Here is a 10,296-nt window from a genome sequence, read left to right as displayed (position 1 = left end):
AAATATACTAAAAACTAACTAAATCCTACTAAAAACATACTAAAAACAATGCCAAAAAGCGTACAAATTATCCGCTCATCACAACACCAAACTTAAATTGTTGCTTGTCCTCAAGCAACTGAAAATCAAATAAGATAAAAAGAAGAGAATATGCAATGAATTCCAAAAACATCTATGAAGATCAGTATTAATTAGATGAGCGGGGCTTTTAGCTTTTTGCCTCTGAATAGTTTTGGCATCTCACTCTATCCTTTGAAATTCAGAATGATTGGCTTCTTTAGGAACTCAGAATCCAGATAGTGTTATTGATTCTCCTAGTTAAGTATGATGATTCTTGAACACAGCTACTTATTGAGTCTTGGCTGTAGCCCAAAGCACTCTGTCTTCCAGTATTACCACCGGATACATACATGCCACAAACACATAATTGGGTGAACCTTTTCAGATTGTGACTCAGCTTTGCTAGAGTCCTCAATTAGAGGTGTCCAGGGTTCTTAAGCACACTCTTTTTGCCTTGGATCACAACTTTATTTCTTTCTTTTTCTCTTTCTTTTTCTTTTTTTCTCTGTTTTTTTTTTCGTTTTTTTTTGAATCACTACTTTTTCTTGCTTCAAGAATCAATTTGATGATTTTTCAGATCCTCAGTAACATGTCTCCTTTTTCATCATTCTTTCAAGAGCCAACATTCATGAACCACAAATTCAAAAGACATATGCACTGTTTAAGCATACATTCAGAAAACAAAAGCATTGCCACCACATCAAAATAATTAAACTGTTATAAAATTCAAAATTCATGCAATTCTTTTTTTTTTAATTAAGAATAATTTTTTATTCAAGAGAGGTGATGGATTCATAGGACATTCATAACTTTTAGGCATAGACACTAAGACACTAATGATCACAAGACACAAACACAGATAAACATAAGCACTAAAATTCGAAAAACAGGAAAATAAAGAACAAGGAAATTAAAGAACGGGTCCACCTTAGTGATGGCGGCTTGTTCTTCCTCTTGAAGATCCTATGGAGTACTTGAGCTCCTCAATGTCTCTTCCTTGTCTTTGTTATTCCTCTCTCATGATTCTTTCATCTTCTCTAATTTCATGGAGGAGGACGGAGTGTTCTTGGTGCTCCACCCTTAGTTGTCCCATGTTGGAACTCAATTCTCCTAGGGAGGTGTTCAGTTGCTCCCAATAGTTTTGTGGAGGAAAGTGCATCCCTTGAGGTATCTCAGGGATTTGATGATGAGAGGGGTCTCTTGTTTGCTCCATCCTCTTCTTAGTGATGGGCTTGTCCTCATCAATGGGGATGTCTCCCTCTATGTCAACTCCAACTGAATAGCAGAGGTGACAAATGAGATGAGGAAAGGCTAACCTTGCCAAGGTAGAGGACTTGTCCGCCACCTTATAAAGTTCTTGAGCTATAACCTCATGAACTTCTATTTCTTCTCCAATCATGATGCTATGAATCATGATAGCCCGGTCTATAGTAACTTCGGACCGGTTGCTAGTGGGAATGATTGAGCGTTGGATGAACTCCAACCATCCCCTAGCCACAGGCTTGAGGTCATGCCTTCTCAGTTGAACCGGCTTCCCTCTTGAATCTCTCTTCCATTGGGCGCCCTCTTCACATATGACTGTGAGGACTTGGTCCAACCTTTGATCAAAGTTGACCCTTCTAGTGTAAGGATGTTCATCTCCTTGCATCATGGGCAAGTTGAATGCCAACCTTACATTTTTCGGACTAAAATCCAAGTATTTCCCCCGAACCATAGTAACCCAATTCTTTGGATCCGGGTTCACACTTTGATCATGGTTCTTGGTGATCCATGCATTGGCATAGAACTCTTGAACCATTAAGATTCCGACTTGTTGAATGGGGTTGGTAAGAACTTCCCAACCTCTTCTTCGGATCTCATGTCGGATCTCCAGATATTCACTCTTTTTGAGTGAAAAAGGGACCTCGGGGATCACCTTCTTCAAGGCCACAACTTCATAGAAGTGGTCTTGATGCACCCTTGAGATGAATCTCTCCATCTCCCATGACTCGGAGGTAGAAGCTTTTGCCTTCCCTTTCCTCTTTCTAGAGGTTTCTCCGGCCTTGGATGCCATAAATGGTTATGGAAAAACAAAAAACAATGCTTTTACCACACCAAACTTAAAAGGTTTGCTCGTCCTCGAGCAAAAGAAGAAAGAAGAGAGTAGAAGAAGAAGAAATGAGAAAGAAGGGAATGGCTTTGTGTTCGGCCAAAAAGGGGGAGTAGTGGTGTTTAGGTTGTGTGAAGATGAAGGAGTGAAGATGGGTTTATATAGGAGTGGGGGGCTCATGGTTCGGTCATGTATGGGTGGGTTTGGGAGGGAAAGTGGTTTGAATTTGAAGGGTGAGGTAGGTGGGGTTTTATGAAGGATGGATGTGAGTGGTGAAGAGAAAGATGGGATTTGATAGGTGAAGGGTTTTTGGGAAAGAGGTGTTGAGGTGATTGGTGAATGGGTGAAGAAAAGAGAGAGTGGTAGGGTAGGTGGGGATCCTGTGGGGTCCACATATCCTGAGGTGTCAAGGAAAAGTCATCCCTGCACCAAATGTCATGCAAAAATGCGTTTTGAGCCAATTCTGGCGTTAAACGCCGGGCTGGTGCCCATTTCTGGCGTTTAACGCCAAGTGCTTGCCCTTTTCTGGCGTTTAACGCCAGTCTGGTACCCCTTTCTGGCGTTAAACGCCCAGAATGGTGCCAGACTGGGCGTTAAACGCCCATCTGCTAGCCTTACTGGTGTTTTAACGCCAGTAGGTTCTTCCTCCAGGGTGTGCTGTTTTTCTTCCTGTTTTTCTTTCTATTTTTGCTTTTTCAATTGATTTTCTGACTTCTCATGATCATCAACCTACAAAAAACATAAAATAACAAAAGAAAATAGATAAAATATAACATTGGGTTGCCTCCCAACAAGCGCTTCTTTAATGTCAGTAGCTTGACAGAGGACTCTCATGGAGCCTCACAGGTGCTCAGAGCAATGTTGGAACTTCCCAACACCAAACTTAGAGTTTGACTGTGGGGGCTCTGTTTGGCTCTGTTTTGAGAGAAGCTCTTCATGCTTCCTCTCCATGGTGACAGGGGGATATCCTTGAGCCTTAAACACAAAGGATTCTTCATTCACTTGAATGATCAATTCTCCTCTATCAACATCAATCACAGCCTTTGCTATGGCTAGGAAGGGTCTGCCAAGGATGATGGATTCATCCATGCACTTCCCAGTCTCAAGGACTATGAAATCAGTAGGGATGTAATGGTCTTCAACCTTTACCAGAACATCCTCTACAAGTCCATAAGCTTGTTTTCTTGAGTTGTCTGCCATCTCTAGTGAGATTTTTGCAGCTTGCACCTCAAAGATCCCTAGCTTCTCCATTACAGAGAGAGCATGAGGTTTACACTTGACCCTAGGTCACACAAGGCCTTCTTGAAGGTCATGGTGCCTATGGTACAAGGTATTGAAAACTTCCCAGGATCCTGTCTCTTTTGAGGTAATTTCTGCCTAGACAAGTCATCTAATTCTTTGGTGAGCAAAGGGGGTTCATCCTCCCAAGTCTCATTACCAAATAACTTGTCATTTAGCTTCATGATTGCTCCAAGGTATTTAGCAACTTGCTCTTCAGTGACATACTCATCCTCTTCAGAGGAAGAATACTCATCAGAGCTCATGAATGGCAGAAGTAAGTCCAATGGAATCTCTATGGTCTCATTTTGAGCCTCAGATTCCCATGGTTCCTCATTCGGGAACTCATTGGAGGCCAGTGGACGTCCATTGAGGTCTTCCTCAGTGGCGTTCACTGCCTCTTCCTCCTCTCCAAATTCGGTCATGTTGATGGCTTTGCACACTCCTTTTGGATTTTCTTCTGTATTACTTGGAAGAGTACTAGGAGGGAGTTCAGTAATTTTCTTGCTCAGCTGACCCACTTGTGCCTCCAAGTTTCTAATGGAGGACCTTGTTTCAGTCATGAAACTTTGAGTGGTTTTGATTAGATCAGAGACCATGGTTGCTAAGTCAGAGGTGTTCTGCTTAGAACTCTCTGTCTGTTGCTGAGAAGATGATGGAAAAGGCTTGCTATTGCTAAACCTATTTCTTCCACCATTATTGTTATTGAAACCTTGTTGAGGTCTCTGTTGATCCTTCCATGAGAAATTTGGATGATTTCTCCATGAAGGATTATAGGTGTTTCCATAGGGTTCTCCCATGTAATTCACCTCTTCCATTGAAGGGTTCTCAGGATCATAAGCTTCTTCCTCAGATGAAGCCTCCTTAGTACTACCTGGTGCATTTTGCATTCCAGACAGACTTTGAGAAATCATATTGACTTGTTGAGTCAATATTTTGTTCTGAGCCAATATGGCATTCACAGTGTCGATCTCAAGAACTCCTTTCTTCTGACTAGTCCCATTGTTCACAGGATTCCTTTCAGAAGTGTACATGAATTGGTTATTTGCAACCATTTCAATTAGTTCTTGAGCTTCTGTAGGCGTCTTCTTCAGATGAAGAGATCCTCCAGCAGAGCTATCCAAAGACATCTTGGATAGTTCAGAGAGACCATCATAGAAAATACCTTTGATGCTCCATTCAGAAAGCATGTCAGAAGAACACTTTCTGATTAATTGTTTGTATCTTTCCCAAGCTTCATAGAGGGATTCTCTTTCCTTCTGTCTGAAGGTTTGGACTTCCACTCTAAGCTTACTCAATTTTTGAGGTGGAAAGAACTTTGCCAAGAAGGCATTGACTAGCTTTTCCCAAGAGTTCAGGCTTTCTTTAGGTTGTGAGTCCAACCATGTCCTAGCTCTGTCTCTTACAGCAAAAGGGAATAGTATAAGTCTGTAGACCTCAGGGTCAACCCCATTAGTCTTGACAGTGTCACAGATTTACAAGAATTTAGCTAAGAACTGATGAGGATCTTCCAATAGAAGTCCATGGAACTTGCAATTCTGTTGCATTAGAGAAACTAATTGAGGCTTAAGCTCAAAGTTGATTGCTCCAATGGCAGGGATAGAGATGCTTCTCCCATAGAAGTCGGGAGTAGGTGCAGTAAAGTCACCCAGCACCTTCCTTGCATTGTTGGCATTGTTGTTGTTTTCGGCTGCCATGGGTTCTTCCTCTTTGAAGATTTCTGTAAGGTCCTCTACAGAGAGTTGTGCCTTGGCTTCTCTTAGCTTTCGCTTCAAGGTCCTTTCAGGTTCAGGATCAGCCTCAACAAGAATGCTTTTGTCCTTGCTCCTGCTCATAAGAAAGAGAAGAGAACAAGAAAATGTGGAATCCTCTATGTCACAGTATAGAGATTCCTTGAGGTGTCAGAGGAAAAGAAAAATAGAAGGCAGAGGTAGAAAATTCGAACTTATCAAGAGAGATGGAGTTCGAATTGTGCATTAAGGAATAGTGTTAGTCCATAAATAGAAGGATGTGAGAAGAAGGGAAGTAGTATTCGAAAATTAAGTAAAGGATTTTGAAAACATTTTGAAAAACACTAATTGATTTTTGAAAATAAAAGTGGGAAAGAAATGAAGTGATTTTTGAAAAAGAATTTGAAATTTAGAAATCAAAAAGATTTGATTGAAAACTATTTTGAAAAAGATGTGGTTAAGAAGATATGATTGGCTTTAAAAAGATGTGATTGAGAAGATATGATTTGAAAAACATTTTAAAAAGATTTGATTTTGAAAATTAATGACTTGGCTATCAAGAAAGGATATGATCCAAACATTAGACCTTTCTCAACAGAAAAGGCAACATACTTGAAATGTTGAATCAAATCATTAATTGATAGCAAGTATCTTTGAAAATGGAAAGAAATTGATTTTGAAAAAGATTTGATTGAAAAGATATGATTTGAAAAAGATTTGATTTTGAGAAACTTTTAAAACTTGAAAAAAATTTGCATTAAAAACAAAATCTTCCCTCTTGTGCCATCCTGGCGTTTAACGCCCAAACCACTATGATGAGCGGATAATTTATACGCTTTTTGGCATTGTTTTTAGGTAGTTTTTAGTAAGTTTGAGCTACTTTTAGGGATGTTTTCATTAGTTTTTATGTTAAATTCACATTTCTGGACTTTACTATGAGTTTGTGTGTTTTTCTGTGATTTCAGGTAAATTCTGGCTGAAATTGAGGGACTTGAGCAAAACTCTGAAAAAGGCTGACAAAAGGACTGCTGATGCTGTTGGAATCTGACCTCCCTGCACTCGAAATGGATTTTCTGGAGCTACAAAACTCCAAATGGCGCGCTATCAATGGCGTTGGAAAGTAGACATCCAGAGCTTTCCAGCAATATATAATAGTTTATACTTTGTTCAGAAATTGATGACGTAACTTGGCGTTAAACGCCAAGTACATGCTGCTGTCTGGAGTTAAACGCCAGAAAAACGTCATGATCCGGAGTTGAACGCCCAAAACACGTCATAACTCGGAGTTCAACTCCAAGAAAAGCCTCAACTCGTGGATAGATCAAGCTCAGCCCAAGCATACACCAAGTGGGCCCCGGAAGTGGATTTATGCATCAAATACTTACTCATGTAAACCCTAGTAGCTAAGTCTAGTATAAATAGGATAAGTTACTATTGTATTAGACATCTTTGGTCTCAGTTTTGTTTTATACTTCATCTTAGGAGGCTATTGATCACATTCAGGGGGCTGGCCATTCAGCCATGCCTGAACCTTTTACTTATGTATTTTCAACAGTGGAGTTTCTGCACACCATAGATTAAGGGTGTGGAGCTCTGCTGTACCTCAAGTTTCAATACAATTATCATTACTTTCTATTCAATTCTCTTCTATTCTTATTCCAAGATATACGTTACACTTAACTTTGATGAATGTGATGATCCGTGACACTCATCATCATTCTCACCTATGAATGCGCGTGACTGACAACCACTCCCGTTCTACCTTAGGCCGGGCGCATATCTCTTAGATTCCCCAACAGAATCTTCGTGGTATAAGCTAGATAGATGGCGGCATTCATGAGGATCCGGAAAGTCTAAACCTTGTCTGTGGTATTCCGAGTAGGATTCTGGGATTGAATGACTGTGACGAGCTTCAAACTCTTGAAGGCTGGGCGTGATGACAAGCGCAAAAGAATCAAGGGATTCTATTCCAACCTGATTGAGAACCGACAGATGATTAGCCGTGCTGTGACAGAGCATAGGAACGTTTTCACTGAGAGGATGGGATGTAGCCATTGACAACGGTGATGCCCTACATACAGCTTGCCATGGAAAGGAGTAGGAAGGATTGGATGACTGTAATAGGAAAGTAGAGATTCAAGAGGAGCACAGCATCTCCATACACTTATCTGAAATTCCCACTATTAATTTACATAAGTATTTCTACCCCTTTATTTTCTATTTATTTATTAATTTTCGAAACCCAAAACTATTTAATCCGCCTAACTGAGATTTACAAGGTGACCATAGCCTGCTTCATACCAACAATCTCTGTGGGATCGACCCTTACTCACGTAAGGTATTACTTGGATGACCCAGTACACTTGCTGGTTAAGTTGAACGGAGTTGTGAACTATGGTATTGGCATCATGTTTTTGGCGCCATTACCAGGGAATGAAAAGCAATGAATTTTGCAAAATGGAATAACAATTGAATCACAATTTCGTCCACCATGTTTTTGGCGCCGTTGCCGGGGATTGTTTGAGTATGGACAACTGACGGTTCATCTTGTTGCTCAGATTAGGTAATTTTTTTTCAAAATCTTTTTCAAAATTTTTCTTTTCTTTTTCGTTTTTCTAAACTTTATTTTCGAAAAAAATTAATAAAAATACAAAAAAATAGAAAATCATAAAAAAAATCAAAAATATTTTGTGTTTCTTGTTTGAGTCTTGAGTCAATTTTTAAGTTTGGTGTCAATTGCATGCTTTTAAAATTTTTCTTGCATTTTTTCGAAAATCCCATGCATTCTTAGTGTTCTTCATGATCTTCAAGTTGTTCTTGATAAGTCCTCTTGTTTGATCTTGATGTTTTCTTGTTTTGTGTTATTTGTTGTTTTTCATATGCATTTTTTGTTTGTTAGAGTCCATGCATTAAAGATCTCTAAGTTTGGTGTCTTGCATGTTTTCTTTGCATCAAAAATTTTTCAAAATTATGTTCTTGATGTTCATCATGATCTTCAAAGTGTTCTTGGTCTTCATCTTGACATTCATAGCATTCTTGCATGCATTCATTGTTTTGATCTAAAAATTTCATGCATTGAGTATTTTTGTTATTTTTCTCTCTCATCAATAAAAAATTCAAAAATAAAAAAAATATCTTTTCCTTATTTCCCTCCAAATTTTCGAAATTTTGGGTTGACTTGGTCAAAAATTTTTAAAATTAGTTGTTTCTTACAAGTCAAGTCAAAATTTCAATTTTTTAAAATCTTATCTTTTCAAAATCTTTTTCAAAAAAAAAATTATATCTTTTTCATTTTTTTTTAATTTTTCGAAAAATTCAAAAATATTTTTCAAATTATTTTCAAAATCTTTTTCTTATCTTTATATCAAATTTTCGAAAATTAGCTAACAAGTAATGTGATTGATTCAAAAATTTGAAGTTTGTTACTTTCTTGTTAAGAAAGGTTCAATCTTTAAGTTCTAGAATCTTATCTTGTAGTTTCTTGTTAGTTAAGTAATTTTAAAAATTAAATCTTTTTCAAAATATCTTTTTCTTAAAAATCTTATCTTTTTATCTTATCTTTTTCAAAAATTTTATCTTTTTCAAAATTTGATTTCAAAATATCTTATCTAACCTCCTATCTTCTTATCTTTTTAAATTTTAATTTCAAAATCTTTTTCAATCAACTAACTAACTTTTTGTTTGTTTCTTATCTTTTTCAAAACCAACTAACTTCCTATCCCTCTCTAATTTTCGAAAATACCTCTCTCTTTTTCAAAATTCTTTTTTTGTTTTCAATTTTAATTTTAATCTTATCTTATATTTAATTTTCGAAAATTACTAACCCTTTTTTTCAAAAAATTATTTTCGAAATTTCCCTCTCTTCTCTTATTCTATTTAATTAATTAATTACTAACACTTCTCTTCACCTCTCTTCATCTAAGAATCCAAACTTCTTATATCCCTTGTATTTGGATTCTTCCCCCTTTCTCTGTCTACTAACAGAAAGGAATCTCTATACTGTGACATAGAGGATTCCTCTTTCTTTTCTTGTTTTCTTCTATTTCATATGAGCAGGAACAGGGAAAAAGGTACTCTTGTTGAAATTGATCCAGAAACTGAAAGGTCTCTGAAGAGAAAATTAAGAGAAGCTAAATTACAACAATCCAGAAATAACCTTTCAGAAATTTTCGAACAAGAGAAGGAGATGGCAGCCGAAAATAATAATAATAATGCAAGGAGAATGCTTGGTGACTTCACAAAGCCAACGTCCAAGTTTGATGGAAGAAGCATCTCCATTCCTGCCATTGGAGCCAATAACTTTGAGCTGAAACCTCAGCTAGTTGCCTTAATGCAACAAAACTGCAAGTTTTATGGACTTCCATCTGAAGATACTTATCAGTTTTTAACTGAGTTCTTGCAGATCTGTGAGACTGTAAAGACGAATGGAGTTGATCCTGAAGTCTACAGACTCATGCTTTTCCCTTTTGCTGTAAGAGACAGAGCTAGAATATGGTTGGATTCACAACCTAAGGATAGCCTGGACTCCTGGGATAAGCTGGTCACTGCCTTCTTAGATAAATTCTTTCCTCCTCAAAAGCTGAGCAAGCTGAGAGTGGATGTTCAAACCTTCAAACAAAAGGATGGTGAATCCCTCTATGAAGCTTGGGAAAGATACAAGAGTTGACCAAAAGATGTCCATCTGACATGTTTTCAGAATGGACCCTATTATATATATTCTATTATGGTCTCTCTGAATTTTTGAAAATGTCATTGGACCATTCTGCAGGTGGATCTATTCACCTGAAGAAAACGCCTGAAGAGGCTCAAGAACTCATTGACATGGTTGCAAACAACCAGTTCATGTATACCTCTGAGAGGAATTCTGTGAATAATGGGATACCTCAGAAGAAAGAAGTTCTTGAAATTGATGCTCTGAATGCCATATTGGCTCAGAACAAGTGTTGACTCACAGGTCAACATGATCTCTCAAAATCTGAATGAATTGCAACATGCATCCAACAGTACTAGAGAGGCAGCTTCTGAAGAAGCTTATGATCCTGAGAACCCTGCCATGGCAGAGGTTAATTACATGGGTGAACCATATGGAAACACCTATAACCCATCATGGAGAAATCATCCAAATTTCTCCTGGAAGGA

The 10,296-nt window shown here is 38.0% G+C and overlaps 1 non-coding gene across 1 annotated transcript; it reads right to left on the bottom strand.

Moving 5' to 3' along the window:
- Positions 1 to 9,742: 9,742 nt before the first annotated feature.
- LOC112718648 (small nucleolar RNA R71) lies at positions 9,743 to 9,845 on the bottom strand. Its single transcript, XR_003160979.1, has one exon. It is a non-coding gene; the product is annotated as a small nucleolar RNA R71 (small nucleolar RNA).
- Between the last annotated feature and the right edge of the window lie 451 nt (positions 9,846 to 10,296).

This window comes from Arachis hypogaea, chromosome 10, assembly GCF_003086295.3.
Source record: "Arachis hypogaea cultivar Tifrunner chromosome 10, arahy.Tifrunner.gnm2.J5K5, whole genome shotgun sequence".
In the NCBI taxonomy this organism is placed as follows: Eukaryota; Viridiplantae; Streptophyta; class Magnoliopsida; order Fabales; family Fabaceae; genus Arachis; species Arachis hypogaea.
Note: the sequence above shows the minus strand (reverse complement) of the source record. Positions and strands in the feature narration are given on the sequence as shown.